Source organism: Furipterus horrens, unplaced genomic scaffold (assembly GCF_987537825.1).
Source record: "Furipterus horrens unplaced genomic scaffold, mFurHor1.1.pri manual_scaffold_5, whole genome shotgun sequence".
NCBI lineage: Eukaryota > Metazoa > Chordata > Mammalia > Chiroptera > Furipteridae > Furipterus > Furipterus horrens.
Window position 1 is genome coordinate 61,122,898 of NW_028327175.1, and position 19,984 is coordinate 61,142,881.

Consider the following 19,984-nt stretch of genomic DNA (forward strand, 5'->3'; position numbering starts at 1 on the left):
GTAGTGAACTTTTGGCAACACTGGATACTAGAATTTTTAAGTATATTACATTTACTTTTTAAAAAGAGGAATTTTAATACTTTTGAATTATATTTTTAAAAACAATTAATTCAATGTGACAATAAAGATGAAGACCTCTTGCACATGGAGTTGTCTTTGGACTGTTCTCTACTTTGGATTTCACAAATGATAATTGACCAAGAATTCTCATGTCTGGATTTAAAGAAATCTTCTGGAATCTGCAGAGTAATACAGTTCATTACTGTTGTAGGAAGAGAAGAAACTGTAACTATCAGCCTTGGTAAGATGTGATGAGAAATTGGAGAGGTGATGTGAACTCATAGGAAATTACCTACCTCCACCACATCTGCATGCAGAATTTCCTACTGAAGTTTTTGTTTCTACTAACATACACTGCAATTCACTACCAGGAGATCCTCACCTTTCATTCTGACCTTGATTAAACCTACTATCTTTTGTCATTACTCCCGTAATGAGCTTCACCTATCATATTCTAATCCTGGAATCCTGTCCTTCACTTTTTTGTCTATGTAATAATCATAATGTATTATATCTATTCACACTAACTTCGGCCTTTCATCTATGTCTAACTCTCATACAGAACCTCTATATCTACTTATCACCTGTGTTTCCAGTTCCTCATAGACACTATGCTGTAATTTTTCTGCTGTCTCACTATAGTCAACCATTTAGAATTCTTAGACCCACTCCCTGTGTCATCATTAAACTGCTCACAGTAGTTAGCAACAATTCTTGCTTATAATAAGAAAAGGGATCTCAAGTAGAGTATAGGTAGAACTCTTGAAAGTGCACCTAAATAGAAAAATAAAATAAAAATAAATTATAAACCTATGTCTAGGCTGTGTACACCTAACAAATCACTAAGAAGCCTGTGCGAATATGGTGTGATGCTATCTTCAATTAGACAAGTGATACCTGAATATGCACAATTCATGGAGCATCGAAGGACAGAATGCTGCAGCTCTCCATATATAATGAGACTAATTTTTAAATAGGCTTTAGAAAGACATAATAGCTGTACATGAATTTTAACACAGAATTTCCTTTTAGTAAAGATTTTCAGATATATAGATGATGTTAAATGAAATGATGTCATTGTTCAAATATATGCATCTAGACCTTCAAGAAAAAAAGACAGCTAACTGTTTAATATCTGGAATACTTGAGGTGCAGAGAGAGTTGCTTGGTCTTAATGACCTTAAAGTTTCTTTGAATAGAATTGTATATATAAAATTCTCTTCTCTGTGTTTACTTTATTCTCAGACCCAATAAGCCTGGCAAGATTGTTATAATTAAAAACTACAATTTAGAACTGGAGCAAAATGGAATGGTTAAATGTACACACACCTAGGCAGCAGGCAGCCCTTCTGCCAGTCTATTCTATTGTGTTTTTCTTCATGATTTTTAAGCCAACTTCACATTTAAAGAACTTAAACATTTTTAAAACTGAAAGAATTCAAGAGAGAAATGTTTTTCCTTTTATGGAGCCTTAGTATCTCCAAAAGAAAAGAACAACTCTCTTGCCAAAGGAAAATGTTTTTGTCATATTTTAGTTTTATTGTTACATGTGGGTAGGAGGATGGAAGGAACCCAAAGTATTTCTTTCTGTCATTTCCTTTTTTATACCTTTGTTTTAAATGCTGTCATTGAGTTCAAGGGCCAGGAGAGGGAGACCTTAATGTGGAGATCATAATATGGATCTTTTTGATGGGTTTCTTTTGTTTTTAGCCCAGTTTCTACCAGATTATACTGGAGAGTATTGCTGAGGGGACCACAGGATTGAGGGTTGTAAAAGTCAAGAATCATTGTTTTCAGTGATAATCTTATAACAAATGGGAGCCAGGTGTGCAATATTTGAGTTGGCTGCCTTTCACGGTTTTTATTTATTTTTCTTTAGGTATGCAACAGCGAGGCAGACTAAAATGAAAATGCAATCTTGTAGTGCCTATTTTGGGTGGTGGCTGAATTGTTGAGTAATTGCCACAATTATAAGGAAAATATGAATAAAAATTCAAGCCCTTGGGATAACACATGAACTTTGAAATCCTCCCAAGGACAATAAGTCTTTCTTCCTCAGCTATTCAGATCACATGATGTCACTCTTTTTGTTAGTCTGAGAGGCCACTCATCTGGTTGAAACTTCTTCAGATATACATTGTAATAGGTCACTTACAGTATTCTTGAATTACAGAGATGAAGAGGTCTCAGACACTTAGATATGACTTCTCAAAGTATTTGGCCCAGATCAATAGGAAAACTGAAATTAGTGATTAGTTTTACTTTTAAGCTCAGTCAACACTTTTCTCCTTATAACACTCTTGTTTCCATTTAAAAATGTGATGATCAGTACATGATGGGAAAATTAATTTTAATTCTCACCTGATAAGATTTTTTTAAAACTGATTTTATAGAAGAAGGGAGAGAAATGCCAATTTAAGAAGGAAACATTGATTGGTTGCCTCCAATGTGGGCCTCAACAGAGGATCTAACCTGCAACCTTTTGGTGTACAGGAAGATACTCCAACCAGCTGAGCCACTGGCCAGAATAGAAAATTAATTTTTAAATAAACCATTGATCCCACAACTACATCAACTTCCAACATTTTCCATTTCTCAAAATATCAGAACTCGCCATAGATTTTTTTTTCTGCCAAGCATCTATTTTTCCATTTTTGGTTTCTGTACCCTGATTTCTCTTAGATAAAATCCCCACCTCTGTACTTCACATAGGGCTGACCACATACACAATTGCATTAGAATCTGGCCAGTCCAATAAGAATGTTACATCACCTGAGTCACCATGACTGTGTCATACCACTGTCCCCCAAACAAACCCATGTGAGATAACTACAGGCCTTTCACAGATATACCCTTACAAATGCAGATGCTCTCCTGGTGCTATGGTGCTTACAGGTGAGAGTGATACATTGCTGCTGAAAAGCACCATGCAAACAAAAGAGGAAGCATCTGAGATTGGGAGATGCTCAGTGAAAAATAGAGTTCAGAAAAGTGTACAAGAGATAGCAAAATGTTATTGTGTTTCAAAAGCTGTGAAATTATATGGGTACAAAAAGTATTTGTCTTGTGTAAACTCTCATTTATGACACATTTTTTCTGTACTCTTGTAGTGATCAAATTCTACATGCATTCCTTATATATTAGACTAGAAACCCTCATCATCTTTTTTTTTAAGAGGTAGGATTTAAAGATATAAGTGCCTTTGCATGGACTTTTCTTTTTCTTTACTTTTCTGTCTAAAATATTTCTAAAGAGTTATTCTGAACAGCAGTTATTCTAAGATGGCATGGCAGGGGTGCTTGGGAACCAGAATAAATGCATGAGAAATAGTAATAACATAATATTTGGGTATTTTCATCATTCAACTTCATTTTATGGTTAGAGATGATGATGATTAGTAGTAATTCAACATGGAATTAATACTGTCTTATCGTAAATATGTATAAGCAAAGAGACATAAAGCATTTCTGAATTTACAGAAAAAATAATTTGAGTTGAGTGTAAAGTAGTTTTAAATACATCCAAGCACATTTTCTTGTTTTCTTCTTTTTAGCAAATACCCATTCTTTATACGCTTGAACTATGTTCCTTTTTTTGTTTTCCTATTATTGACACAGTATGGACTAAGACTATAAAGAAGATAATTTAAGGGCAACTTCATACCTGAAAAGTTGAAATCATTGGTTTCCCCTTACAGAAGACTCCCTGGGGAACATAATACAGGGAATCATAGGCCATTTACTACTAGTTGTGATTTGTATCTGTCTGATGTAAAAAATCAATGGTTTCCTTTAAAAAAAAAAAAAAAAAGCCTCCCTGGAGACCAGAGAGTAGAGGGTCAGAACAGTTTCCTAGTTTGCGTGCCCAGCTGTTTGTTCTCCAACAGCAAATAGTTCTTCAAGCAATGACACTCATCTCTGGTGTGGTGCATGCAGCCCTGTGTACTGTGCCACATGTAACACTGTGCTGTGATTATATATAGGTTGTTACTTGGAAGAGAGGTGAAAGATTTTGAGATAAAATTGTTTCACATTCACCTGCCCCTCCCTCATTCAAACTGTATGTGCTTGATACCTCTCAACTCCCCACTCCACCCCTACTTTGAAAAGAGAAAATCTTTGTCACTTGTGCACATAACACATAAGGCCCTGATTTGTCTTCTTCCTAAGACATTTTTTTTAAATGAAGAATTTAGAAAATAGCATAACAGCACAGTAATACATTAATGACCTATATAATATACTGAGTCATATAATATTGCCAAATAGAATTAAGATATTTGTAAACATAATTTCTAAAGGGCATGTGTATGTGTGTGTGAAGTAAAAACAGAAACACACATATCAACATATGTTAAATCAAAATGAATTTTGGTTTTATAATTGGCTTCTTAAAAGCATTCTGTTAACCCCTTAAGTATAATTATGAAATACCCGAAACACTACAAAGACAGTGCTGAGACACTTAGTTAAGCTATACTGTGGAATTTACTGCCAAAATATATTGATTTCTTTAAAAAAATTATAATAGTATGGGGTTAATTTTTTTTTCATTGAATAAAGCTATATGGCTTGCACTGTAAAAGTGCATGCCCAGTTTCTACAAATTTAAATTCTCATTTGAAAAACATGATAGGAATGTATGGTGTGAAGATAGATTCCTAAATTGTATGAAATTTCAAATACTAAGAAATAACTAGTATGAATGACCCAATGGACATAGACAACAGGGTGGGATTGACTGTGGGGGTGGGTGGGTAAGGAAGAGCCATGGGGGAAAAAAAGGGGACAACTGTAATAGAAAAACAATATAAATAAATAAATAAATAAAATATCAAAAGTGAAAAAAAAGAAATTATGAGACAAAATGAAATCCTTTTGAAAATAGTTAATGAAATTTAATGCAATATTTTATAGTATTGATTAGGCTCCTAAATTTCTTATTCACTTGACAAATTGTGGCCTTCAGTTTTCAATAGCTGAAGAAAAGTTACAACATATGATGGTAAATATTATATTATTCTATTTAGTTATTGCATGCAAAACCCAACACCCCATACACAGAGAGTAAACCTTAACATATACAAATTTAAAAATAATTTAGGAGGTGAGGGAGTTCAGAATAAAATGTAGAGTATGACTTTAAGTAAATGTATTATAAATCTAGCCATGATTTGTATGACTCAGTGGGTTGGCCATTGACTGTGGACTGAAAGGTTACTGGTTTGATTCCCAGTCAGGGCACAGGCCTGGGTTGTGGGCCAGGACCCGGTCAGGGGAGTGCAAGAGGCAATCAATCAATGTTTTTCTTACACAAAGATGTTTCTCTCCTTCTCCTTCTCCTTCCCTTCTCCTCTCTCTAAAAATAAATTAAAAATCTTTAAATGTATTATAAATTTAACTGTGTTATAAGTGTACAAAATAATCTCATCGAAGATGGCTAGAGTGGGGAGGATGCTGACTTTGAAAGTAATTTTGGAAATGAGGCAAAACTGTAAGACTAAAGGCAAAAGAAAGTATACCTAAACATTGTACTCTAGTTGATTAAGTATTTTCTATGTGAGTATAAGTTAATAGTTATAATGCTGTTATACTTGTGTACTGGAATTGAATCATTAACAGTTGGATGCCAGACAGTGAGAGACAGGTCTCTCACCATTGGAGCAGAAGATTACAGATAAGCAAGGGCAGGAGGTAAGAATGACCCATGCGATACAATTACAGTTGAATATATCAGTATGGACTCATCAGAATGCTCTCTGCTTTACCTTCATATATATATATATAAACAAAAGTGGCATGCAACCAACCAGAACTGTGAGATAGCATAACACTTACGCACTAAGGCACTCTCTTGGATAAGGGTGACCTGAAAAATGTACGCAAGTGGAGGTGGGGATCCTGGTTATGTTCACCCTTACATGACTGTTCTCCATTTATTTTAATAGAGATTTTAGCATAGAGAGAAGAGTTAAGACAACATGGTACTTTTCCTGTGTTGTCTTATACTTATTGACTAGAAAATATTTTAGAAAAACAGTTTTAAAAAGAAACAAACTTGGATCACATGGCAGGAGGACACATTGTTGCCAATATCTGTTCTGAGTTTCTTCCATGTTTAATAAATAAAATATCTGGGCACATGGATACTCAGGTTACATTTCTAAGTGTTCACAAGATCTTGGTGGGGCCATGTTATTACATGCTTGCCAGTGAGATGTAAGTAGATTTTAAGGCAGTTTCCAAAAATATTCCTCAAAAAAACATAGTTGGTATATGTAATTTGTCTCCTTTTGTCATTTTTTCCAATTTTTAATTACTCAAATATTGTCTGGATAATGTTTTTCTCCTCATCTGTAATCACATAAAATTGCTTTATTTTTTAGTTTTTCCCACAGTTCAAATTGTGAGCTGCTACTTCAGATCTTTAAATAAGAGATAAATTAATTTTGATCAAAATTGGAGAGTTTAAAAGAAGACAACTACTAAGTAAAGAATTTGTTTGAAACTTAATTCATAAGTAAAATATGGAAGTAGTAATATTTTAAGTTTAAGAATTCTTAGTTGCACTGAAAGACTTAAAAATGTTGAAAATAATTTTCATGTCTGTGGAGGATAGTATAAAAACTGATAGAAGTGCAGTAACAACACATTGTTTTCCTTTAAAAATCTATTATTAAATTAAATACACTTTAGATGTATTATTTGAAAGACTCAGCTAATATCTGATAGTCCATCAATACCTGGAACTCTGATCCACTTTACAAAGAAAGTAGAGGAATATCATATTTTCAGTAGCTTTCTCAATTTTTACAGCTTGAATATGCATTATTATCTCAAGAAAAATAAAATGATACTGAAGTTCTTGGAAAGATAAACTTTTTTTAAGTCAAGAAATTGTAAATGGTGGAGGTTGGATTTAGGTCTGTTTCTCAGGTTTTTAACATATTAGCCTGTTCCTAATGGAGGAGACTTTGTTGTCCTTGTTGATGTTTAGTTATTGTTTCAGCCTGTGCATAACTGCAAAAAAAGGTTGCTATAGGAAATAAAAAAACAAAAACAAAATAAAACAAAGCAAACAAACAAAGAACAGGCCAAAGTTTTTTGTATTCATTGGTTAGATAAGAAAGTATGAAAATATTCACACCACTTATTTTGAACCAGCAGATTGTTTTCTTCTTATTATTCTTATGTTAAGTAATATTCACTGGCATGTGGAAATAATAACATTTTCTTTCTACTCATATTCAGATACTCAGTTTCAATTTTGGCCTCTTTTTAGTAATGCATTATGTTTATTTTCATTGTCTAAAACACACGTATAAATCTGAAGAAACTAAGTCAGATTATAAATATCTGCACACTAGGTACATACAGTTTAGAAATAATGTAAGATTTTTGATTTAGTTAAGTTTTTTTTGTGTGAGGATTCTTGAACTATGTAATAAATTTAGTGAAATATGTTTCATAGATACCAAGAACACCAAACTTTTAAAACTTACTTTCTGGCAAATTGTTGTTTCTTTAAAGTATTTCAAACACCCAATAAAAAAGGCTCCTTCTCCATTAGTACATTCACAGACAACAATATTTGGATAGATTAAGTGAAAACAATCAGAAACACATGGATTATATGACTTTTAAAATAAACACACGTTTAAAACTTATTGGGAAAGGTTCTAGAAATGGGTTATTCTAAGATCAAACCATTTATAAAATGGATTAATACATTTCAGAAACTCTAAGCTGAAAAGAAGAAACAGAAAACTGCTTTGTAATTAAAGCAGAACAAAAAGTATATTCATTGAAATAATTTGAATTTTGTTTCCTTTCAAAATTCTCTCAGGTTTGGCTCAGATAATATATTATGTAAATTAATGTCATAAGTAATTGTCCTATATTTGTAATCACAGAAAGGAGCAAATAGAATGTCCTCCTTACATGTCTTACAAGGTCCTTTATGATCTGCTCTTGTCATCCTCCCTCTTGCAATGAAGAGAAATGAGCAAAACATGGCTGGCTGGTCACACAGCTTGAAGATTGATTCTCTGCTATTTGAAGGCAGTGACTGTGTCAGTGTCCTGTATGGCAACTGGCACTGAGTAGGCACATAATACATGTTTATCAAATAAACAAATTAAATGAGATCACTTAAGAGTAATAAATATGGAACTTTAAATGAGACAGAAAATTGAGTCCCATGAAATGAAATAATTTACTTCCAAGATCATTTGAAACCAGGATTTGAAGCCATGATAGCCTGATTTCCTAAACTCCCGTCAATATTCATCTCAATCTCTAGAGAGCATTATCATAACTAAAGATTGAAATCCACAGTAATAGTTACACAACCCACACAATGTTGGTGACAACTGAAGGAGTATGGGAATAAAAGTGCAAGGGTGGGGTACAAAAATGCCTTAGTCCCTACCCATTTACTGGAAATGAAATTGCAGATCGGAAAGATAGGGTTAGTGGGAAGTGTTTGGGGGGAGTTAGGCGAGAAGATTTTCAGATGCTTTGAATTCTACAGGAGTCTCACTGTCTCATTTATTAGATGAGTCATCTCAGTTGTTTTAAAACATCACTAAAATATTCTAAATATAGATTTGCCTTTGAGCTTTAGGACACTATGAAATCAGATCATTTCACTGTTGATCTTTATTGTGGATGACCTCACGTAGCAAAGAAATTCAAACCCTGAAGTACATCTCATCCTGAGAATTTTTTCTAGGCCTCAATAGTTTTTCATATAAACATCTTTAAAACACACATGAATTATATTTAAGCTTCATTAAGGTGAAACATAAAGCAAGTGTCATTTATTCTTTGGCAACAAATTAATGCAATCTTAGAAATCAAATTTGTTTAAATTATTCTAATTTTGATTACATTATAACTTAAGATCAATAATATAGTACATCTAAATGTGATGTTTTTTTTTCATGAGGCATGTACATTTTTTCTTAAGTTGGGAGATTTTTATTATTTCATCCCATTGAAATCTAAGAAAATTAAAAATATGGCATGGACCTGTCTCTTTGTTTATTGACTTAGGAAACAATAATATGATTTAATAAAGTTTTATCCATGAATAAAAGTTATCAGTGAATAGATTTTATCTTTGGAGTATTGTATTTTCAACTTCTCTTTAATTTTTTGTTTTCCATTATATCACCGTGTAAAGTGACTTATGTAATAGTGGGCATCCACACCTTGATTTTTATACTAAAGAGAATAATACCTATAGAGGTTAATTTATTTATGCAGGTTCATAGAGCTAGCTAGTAGCTAAACTGGGACTTGTGTTATCCCAGACTGCAGATTAACATAAAGAAAATATTTAGAATTTACAACCAATGGAAAAATACAATGCATTTTTAAGATGTGTTATAAAAAAAAGAAGCTCTATAATAAAGCTGACCAGTCCAGCTACCAAAAGCACCTTCAAAGGGTGATCTGATAAAAAATTTCTAACTGGGCAGGTCATTGTGGGTAGTCATGCCCCAGCCTAGAAATGCCCTTGTAAAAAGGTTTATCTTTGCCTTAAGCAAGCCCTGTTTATTGTTCTTTTGCATCTAGGTTAGCACACCTTTGAAATGCCAGTGGTCCTCTTTTACAGGACTCCTTGGAAATCTAATAGCCCTCAAGGAAGCACATAATCTTGTTAACTATTCTGTAATCAAATACCCTTTATGTAAACTCCTCTGTGTTCCCTCCTTATTTCCAAATGTATAAAAGAAATTGCAAAACTGCCATTCTCCTGAGCAAAGCATTTGAGATCTTCCTGGCACATTCTTAGTTTGTCTCAAAAAACTCATTACATTTAACCACAGGTTTGGACTTTTCTTATATCAACAGATTACAATGCTGACATTTATTATGTAGTGATGATATTTACAGCTATTAGACAACTATTTATATGGGCAATTGATCTCTCTCAAAGATAAAAAAATAGGATTTCCCATTTAAGAGGTATCTTTTTCTAAATGGTTTATTTCATTTAGCATAATGCTCTCCGGTTCTATCCATGATGTTGCAAAGGATAAAATTTCCTTCTTTCTACTGTTGAGTAGTATTCTGTTGTGTAAATGTACCACAGCTGTTTTATCTACTCATCAAAATAAAATAGAATAAAATAACATGACATAAAATAAAATAAAATAAAGTAAAATAAGAGGTGTTTGAAACTTCTAGACCTATAAAACTTCCTAGTCATCTTCCAACAATCAATTCTATCTGTCATTTTCTTTGCAAAATCTTACCCCTTCTCCACTTACCCACATTAAATTGTATTGTGATTATCTGGTTATATGACTATTCTAGAAGGAAGGGTGCTTGGATATAGTCATATTTGCATATCTAACATTTGATGTAGTACTTACTATTTAATAAGTGTAAGAACAGTGTCGCTCAGAGAACCATGAGGACACAGTGAGTGGAAAAAAAAGATTATTTGAGGGAATTAGCAAGTGGGGAGGAAGCCGTGCTGCCAATGGCCTGACTCCAGGGTACTAGGGAAAGAGGGGGCTGTTTAATAGGGGGGAGAAAAAAACAAACTATTGAATTCAGTCTTTATCTCGCAGCTGTGAGTCTAGGGCTGATCAAGGCCAAACAGAGCTCGGGTTGATGTACCTTACTATCATGGGAACCTCCCAGACAGCTGTAGGCGGGCGGGAGGAGTGGGGACATCTTGGGAACCGAGGCTGTCAATAAGAGTTTGGTGAATGAAATGAAATTGAAGTCTATAAATTAGTAGAATTCTAGGAAGATTAAGTAAAAAGAAATGATAAGGCTATAAATAAAAGATCATACCTATAACAGTAAGCTGTGGGAGCCATGTAACAGAACATAGCAGGAAAGCAGGAGTAAGAAAAAAACATGATGATTAAACAAGACAGACATGTGATTTGTCCAGTTATTTCTCTGAGATCAGAACAGATGACAAGGAATTTGGCAATTTAAATCTGAACAAACTAATCTAGGCATAGGATTAATACCGAAACCAGTTTTCCAATTGATGAAATCCTTGGCCAAAACCCATGCTACAAAGAAGACATGATCGTTCATAGCAGAATCAAGCAAAATGAAGTAGATTAGCACTTCCAAAAAACAAGAGTCATCCTCACGAACTGGGAAGATAGTGTAATATAAGGCATTTCAAAGAGACCACACCTTATGAATGCATCTTCAACAGGAACATAGCCAGCCCCACAAGCTATAAGCCAGAATCCTAAGACTTGTGAAATTAGGAAGGGAAAAAGGAAGGGGTACAAAATATTTTCAGATGCTTCTTAATATTTTAGAACCATCCATCCCTTTGTGATTTTGATTTAAAAAATCAATATATGCCCAAAAACACACAATAAGAAAGAGAAGCCATTTTTTTCTTTCAAAAAATAAATGTATAAATACAAAATTTACAAATTATAATGAATTATGTAAGAAAAGACAGAAAATATCAAAAAATGATAAGTAATTCATACAGAAGACTACACTGAAATTAAAACATAATTCATTGAGACAAGACAGTCACAATAAAAAGACAAAAACTAGCCACAAATTGACAACGGATATTTTCAATGGAAAAATACGACATTGAATTATCATCCATATTTTAGAAAGAACATATGCATTAGTAAGAAATAGTTCAAATGCTAAAAGCAAAATTGTATAAAAGTTTGGAAAAAAGAATAGAAAATAAATATGTAAAAAGAGACTCAATTTCATTCCACATTATGAAAGCACAAATTAAAACAAAAATAAAATATTGTCCATCTATTATATTTATCAAAATTAAAAGACTGACTATAACAAGTATGAGTGAGGAAATAGGTAAGGAGATAGGCCCATATCCTACTACAGAAATGTAAACTGGCAGAATCACTTTGGAGTAATATGTTCATGTCTTATATAATGGTGATTCCAAATTCAGTTATATACTATAATGCAATTCTTGTGTATGTATAAAAACACAAAATAGAATTATTATTACAATAATATTTATAATAGCAAAGAATTGGACCCATGTACCCAAGAGATAAGATACTAGATCTAAAATAGTATGACAAAATCTATTAAATATTTAAATATTATCTAAATGGCTTCACAATGTGGAAACAGATAATAAGCTTTCCACCTAATTTGTCAAGATAATATGTGACACACACAAAAAAATCACTAAATATTAATCTTGACATTAATTTTTCCTGTGAACCTAACATAAAATACCAGGTAAAAATATTAACAAACTTGACATAAGAGTATGCAAACAGAGATATGCAAATTTACACAACTTCTTGCTTTTATGGAATAAGACCTATGAAATACCAGTAAATAAAACAGTTACGAACTATACAAGAAACTTCTACTTCTGGCAATGTCAAAATAACTGGAACTAAACTCAGCCTGGTGGGATAAACCACCATAAAATTGGGGGGGAAATGCACGAGACAGTTGTTTTTAGACATTGGACAGCAGGAAGTGCAGACTGAAATTCTTGAGAAGAGGGAAACTCATGAGATGAGCCTAGTAATTGTTCTGGATCTCTACAGGAAGCTGCAGATCAAGCAGAGATCAGAGTCTGCGGCTGCTTACATGGAGGTTACTATGGAGCAGCTGCTACAGTGCAAACACAGATAATAGAAGTGAAACAGCACTGAGCAACATCAGAGTTCTGGTCCTAGCCAGAAAAAAGAAACCATCTGAGTCTCAAGAAAGGCCCTAAATTAGAAATAGTAATATCTACACTCCCCTCCCCGTGAGTAATGGGATTCTGAATAACAGAATTTCTGTAAGATGGGGAAGGGGTGTTAGCAGCCTCCTTAGGGAGTTTGAGGGGGGCGTTGACACTGCATGGTTAGGGTCCCTTACCTCAGCATCATGTATAAAATTTACTTTTAAGGGTTCCTAGTGAGAGAGAAGTTTGCGGTCCACCATCTATACTGGCTGTCTCATTTGACAACTGAAGAAAGTGAAGCTTAGAGAGAATAGGTGTCTTGCCTATGGTCACACAGTGACATCTCAGGGTGTTTGCTGCCCAGTGGGGGTGCAGGAGTGTGTGAGGGAGAAACACAGTTCCTTTACTCTCACACTACACTGTTGCTACTTATTTTTCTAAATATAGTTATAAATTATGTTACTTCCTTGATTGGCCCTGGCTGGTTTGGCTCAGTGGATTGAGCGTCGGCCTGCGAGCTAAGTGTCGCTGGTTCGATCTTCCAGTCAGGGCACATCAGAGAAGGAAAACTCTGACTCCAAAAAACCTCCGCTGCCTTGCGGCATACCTCTTCAGGGGAAAGGCTAAGGGAGTAAACCCTGACAGAAAATCCGGTGCCGGAGTCCCTAAGGCGGTTTGACGTTGTAGTCAACACCGGCAACTCCTGCGGCGCACCTGAAGCCAAGCTGTATTGACTCCGTCTTTCCCTTGGATCCTTCAGCTGCGAAGAGAGGGGGGGTCTGCTGCATGGGCAACAGCAGACCCTCCATATCACCCTGCCCAGGCTCTGTAGCTTCAGCTCCACTGGAGAGGACACTCCAGCATCATCGCAAGATGTCGATTCAACACGGGAGGAGACAGATACCGTGTCACTCCCGAGTTGGACTGCACAGCCATTTTCGGCGGTGCAGATAAGACTCTTAAGAAGCTACACCATCGTCTCTCAAGACGGACGGCTGCCGACGATGACGACGACGAATATCTACACTAGACTGGCCCTAACGAAGCCAAAATCCAAGCCTCAATAATATTGAGTTTTCTATAAATCCACACCATCTTGGGTCTCTGCTCAAGATATCAACCAGAAACAAACCAACCACCAAAATAAAACTCTTTAGGGGAATCATCCAATGTATCATTCAAAAGTTTCAGTACACAATTGAAATTTGTTAGGTATCCCAGTAAATAGGAAAATGTAACCTAGAGTTAAAAAAAAAAAAAAAAAACTGATCTAACGTAGTTCTGTACTGGATTTCAAAGATAATAACATTAAAGCAGCCATATATATATTTGTGAAGAGAATATTCATTGATGTGCATGTTCTTATTGGATCAAATTAACCATTGTTAAATATCCTGTGCCTGATAAGCATGTAGTGAACATTCCTTTTACATATATTTCTCTGCCCTCCTGCACAGAATCATAAACTTTGATTCATTTGCATTACTCACAGTATATGTCTATTATTAATTATTAAAATACATATACATAGTAACAAATAAAATGCAGTTGAAAGATCAATAAAAAATTGAATTTTTTCACTATCAACTTTCTTTTTTTTAATTATTTATTTATTTGTTTGTTTATTTTATTTTTAGAGAGAGGGGAAAGGAGAAAGAGAGGGAGAGAAATATCATTATGTGATTGTCTCTCACTCATGCCCCCAACTGGGGACCTGACATGCAACCTAGTTATGTGCCCCAACTGAGAATTGAACCAACGACACTTAGATCACAGGCTGATGCTCAATCCACTGAGCCACAGCAGCCAGGGCTACTATCAACTTTCTTGATGCCACCTTTGAGCTAAGCAATATTCATTGAAAAGAATTACACTCTTCTGAAATTTTGATTCAATTTCCTAAATTTTCCTTAAATTTTTTAACTGTATGTTTGAATTTTTTCCTCATTGAACATTTTTAAGTATGTTTTATTGATTATGTTGTTACAATAGATCCAATTTTTTCCCCTTTGCTCCCCTCCACCCACCACCCCCTTCCCCCAGCAATCCCACCCCAAGTCCATGACCATGGGTTGTACATAGAAGCTCTCCCGCTTCACCCTTTCATATATTCTTGTTCTTTTTTTAAAAATAAATAAGTGATTAATTAATTATTTTAAGAATAAAAAATAACAATCTCTCTCTCTCAGACTTAAGACCCTTTATAATCTTATAAAGGACAATGGGCGAAGGTCTCGAGCTCCTCTAGCTGCTTCAAGCTGGACATGGTTGCCGTCCTACCTACCCTTGGGTCCAGAAATCCCTAATAAGAGTGGGGGTGTGGAGGGGATTAGGGAAAAAAAGGGCTTCTTTGGAGGAAGGTGTGCCAGGCACATCTCACCTGTCCAAAACCCCTTTGCCCATTATACTTAGTTTGGGCTGGGGGAAATATTTTAGGTTTCCCCCCTCTCAGGCCTCTGGGCTCTTTCTGTCCAAGCCATTAGGATAGAAAAGAGAAACCAGTTTTAAAGTGAAGCCCACAGACCACCCCGTTCTTCACCAACCCAGCCACTTAGTTCAGCCAAACCATTGAGTCTCAGGAGGCAGTGCTGCAGACAGGATTAAGTGAGGCCTATATGTACAGACAATCACTCAGGTAATAAGATCATAGGCTTATGCCCTTTGAAAACAGAAAACACATGTTAATTTATGTAATCCCTGCCTTCTGTTATCTAGTGGTTATGGATTGAATGATGTCTTTTAACCCTGTTGCCAAATCTGTTGCCCCCAGAATACAACAAGAATGCCAGTCTGTTAAACCAAGCACATCATTGTCTGGGGGCAGCCAACTGACCTGGAATCATTGAACATTTTTTTTCACATTAAGTCACATGCTATCACATTGATTTTGTCTGTGTGTTGAGCTTTATAAGTTCTTTATACATTTTGAATATTAACCCTTTATTGATGTATCAGGGAATATGTTCTCCCATTTAATGGGTTGCCTTTTTATTTTGTTGATGGTTTCCTTTGCTGTGTAAAAATTTTTTAGTTTGATGTCATCCCACTTGTTTATTTATTTATTTTTTCCTTTTGTTTCCTTTGCCTATGGAGATATAGCAGAAAAAGTATTACTATGAGAAATGTCTGTATTTTACTGTTTATATTTTCTTCTTTGACTTCTATGGTATTGAATCTAAAATTTAAGTCTTTAACTTATTTGGGGTTTATTCTTGGGTGGTGTAAGAAGGTGATTATTTCACTTTTTGCACTTATATGTCCAATTTTCCCAACACCATTTATTGAATAGACTATCTTTAACCCATTGTATATTTTTGCCTCCTATGTCAAATATCAACTGACTAAAAATGTGTGGGCTTATTTCTGGCCCCTCTATTCTGTTCCATTGAACTATGTGTCTGTTTTTATGCCAGTACCATACTATTCTGATTACTATAAACTTATAGATTGATATTAGGTAGCATGATTCCTCCAACATTGTTGTTTCTCAAGATCAGTGTTGCTATTCAGGGCCTTTTGTGGCTCCATATAAGTTTTTGAACTATTTGCTCCAGTTCTGTGAAATATATCATTGGTATGTTGATAGGAATTGCATTGAATCTATAGGTTTCTTTGGGTAGTATGTTAATTCTTCATATCTATGAACACAGAATGTTCTTCCACTTCTTTGTATCTTCTTCAATTTCTTTCTTCAGTTTCTTATTATTTTCTGAGTACAGGTCTTTTACATCCTTGGTTAGATTTATTCTTAGGTATTTTATTCTTTTTGAAGCAATTGTGAATGGGATTGTTTAATTTCCCTCTCTGATAGTTCATTATTGGCATATAAAATGCAACTAATTTCTGGATATTAATTTTGTATCCTCCTACTTTGATGAATTCATTGACCAGTTTCTTGGTGGATTCTTTAGGGATCTCTATGTACACTATTATATCATATGCAAATAATGACAGTTTTAACTCTTCCTTTCCAATCTGGGTATCTTTTATTTTTTCTTGTCTGATTGCTATGGTTAGGACTGCCAGTACTATGTTGAAGAAGAAAAGTAAAAGTGAGTATCCCTGTCTTCTTCCCTATCTTAAGGGGAATGTTTGTAGTTTTTGCCCATTGAGTATGAGGCTGGCATTGGGTTTGTCAGATATGGCCTTTACTATGTTTAGGCATGTTCCCTCTATTCTCACTTTGCTGAGAATTTTTATCATAAATGGATGCAGGATATTATCAAATGCTTTTTCTGTATCTATTGATATGATCATGATGTTTTTATCCTTCATTTTGTTTATGTGGTGAATCACATTTATTGTTTTGCAAATGTTATACCAACTTCATGTCACCAGAATAAATCCCACTTGATCATGGTGTATGATCATTTGATGAATAAAAATTGGCAAAGGACATGAATAGACACTTCTCCAAAAAGAACATACACATGGTGAGTGGACATATGAAAAGGTGCTCAATATCACTTATCATCAGAGAAATGTAAATTGAAACCATGATGAGATATCACCTCACACTGGTCCGAATGGCTATCATCAATAAATCAACAGACAACAAGCATTGGTAAGGATGTGGTGAAAAGGGAACCAACCCTTTTGCACTATTGGTGGGAATGCACATTAGTGCAACCACCATGGAAAGTAGTGTGGCAATTTCTCAAAAAATTAAAAATGGAATTGACTTATGACCCAGCAATTCCATTTCTCAGAATTTATCCAAAGAAACCCTAAACAATGATTCAAAAGAATATAAGCATCATTGCAACATCATTTACAATAGTCAATATTTGGCAATAGGCCAAGAGTCCATCTATAGATAAGTGGATAAAACAATCATGGTACATTTACACAAGGGAATACTACCTGGCCATGAAAAACAAGAAAATTTTCCTCTTTGTGACAGCATGGATGGACTTGGAGAACATTATGCTAAGTGAAATAAGCCAGTCAGAGAAAGATAAATACCATATGATTTCACTCATATGTGGAATCAAGTGAACAAACTAAATTAACAAGCAAAATAGAGACAGACTCATAGAGCAGGCTGTCAGCTCTTGGTTGGGGTTACCGGGTGAAGAGATTCATCAAAAAAGAAAAAGGGCCCATAGACATGGAAAACAGTGTGGCGACTGTGGGCGTGCGGAGGGTGGGTGGAGGTTGAAGAGGGCATAAGGAAGATAAGTGGTGATGGAAAAAATTACAATAAAAAATTTTTTTAAAGTCCCAAGCTAGAATATTTTTATGCTCAATAAACTAAAGTATATTCTCTTAGGCTTACTGGTGCATCAGTAAACAAATTCTACTTGTATCACTTAAAACATTTTAAAACCAGATTTTTAATAACTTAAAGGTTTAGCTATATCTGTGCTGAGGAATCTCTACTTTTTCTAGCCCTTTAGTAAGTCTGTTTGCCCATACCATTATATATGACCAAATATTTTTTTTAATTTTAAAACATTAGTTTTGATCTAGTTCTCAAAACTGTGTTTTTACCTACTTTTGTAAAGTATTTATGGGCAATAGTTTTCTTTTACTTTAAACAAAAGTTGTTACAAATAACTATGGGTCAAATATAGCAAAAAAGGTTAAACTGATCAAAAATTATAAAAATTCTAACATAATTTTATCTGAGGCTGGTTTTGTCAAATTCTTGATTAATACATATATATTCTGATATTTTAAATTCAAAATGTCACTTAGAACCATAGGCTTTTGGATTTTAGAAATGAAATATTGTTTCAAAACTCTTCTTGTCCAGTTCTCTATCTTTTAACCAATATTACCATAAAAGCAAGTTAAGTCAAATTAATTTATTTGTAATGACTATTTAGCAATTATTAAGAAACTAAATTTTCTAATTTATAGCACATGCTAAAATGATACCTCCTAATATTTTCATCTCTGAATATCAACAATTCTATTCACAGTCACTCCAAAAATCTAGTATTTATAAAAAAATTAACCAATTACAAATATCACTTTGAACTTATGCTTTGAACTATTCCAACCTGATAAAACTGTTGTTGACATTGAAGGGGTTCAGAACAGGCCTCACCAAGATGTGCCACTTGGTCATGTGGATCGTTTTGAGCTGAAGGCAATAGAGATCCTGCAAGCTCAAGGGAAACTTCTGCCCCTCCTTTAACTACCTAGAAGAATCTAAATTAGGAGCCTTGCCCATAGTAAGAGTCATTACCAGAAATAACGTTTTATCACCCATCAACATGACAAGGTAAAAATCTAATTACTGAACATCTGTTGTTCTTATCATCTTGCAAATGACCTTCAGTCTCTCTGAAAGGTGTGTTACTTCATTCCTTAGTTCAGAATACCATATAAATCTCATTTTACCTTTCTGTCTCTGAACCTCTAATATATATAGGGTTCCTATATGTATGTATTATATGTAATTAAATTTGGTTAATTTTTTCTTGCCAATCTGTTTATTGTGGATTTAAATATTAGACCAGCTGATAGAAGGGTAAGTAAAAAATTTATTTCTTCCCAACAACATAGGAAACATAATGATAAAAATAAGTTTATATTAATTCCTCAAAACTTATGATTCGTCAGTCTGTAAAAACTTATAAAATTATGCATTACACAATATACATGCATGCATATAAAAGGATGTATGTATAGACACACAGATAACTGAACTTCAATGAATGTGAGTGTTGGATTGGGAAGTCAACACAAGTAGTTTACTATACCAATTTAAAATGGTAAATGTATAACCTTATCTAAATCTTGTTGTCCTAATGATCACACAAACTGATAGTATATGCTCAGTGGACTTGGTGTCTAAGGGTTCGCACAATCTTTATCTCAAGGCCATTAATTCAAATCCATTTTAGGATACTACTTAAATTGTTACTGATTCTGAGTTTTTCAATGTTCTTTCACAAATAGCAAATGTTGTGTTTTTAATTTCATTTTCAGCTATATTTTGAAAATGATAATTCATTATTTATCCTGCTTTTATTTTTGTCTGGCTTTGTATTCTTATATAAATAGCTAAACAGAAAATAAAATGTAATCAGTAAACCTATTGCGTAGTAGTAATAGTTTCTAGTTCCACCCTTTAACAAATGCTGTAAGAGGAAACTGTAGATAAACTTCTCATATTTCCATGACTGGAGACAGAGAGCAAAATCAGAGAGGAGGGCTAACTGTTACTTCTTTCCAAGTGGGAGGAACTATTATCAGAGGTTTTTGTAGACACTAGGCACATGTAAAGATACTT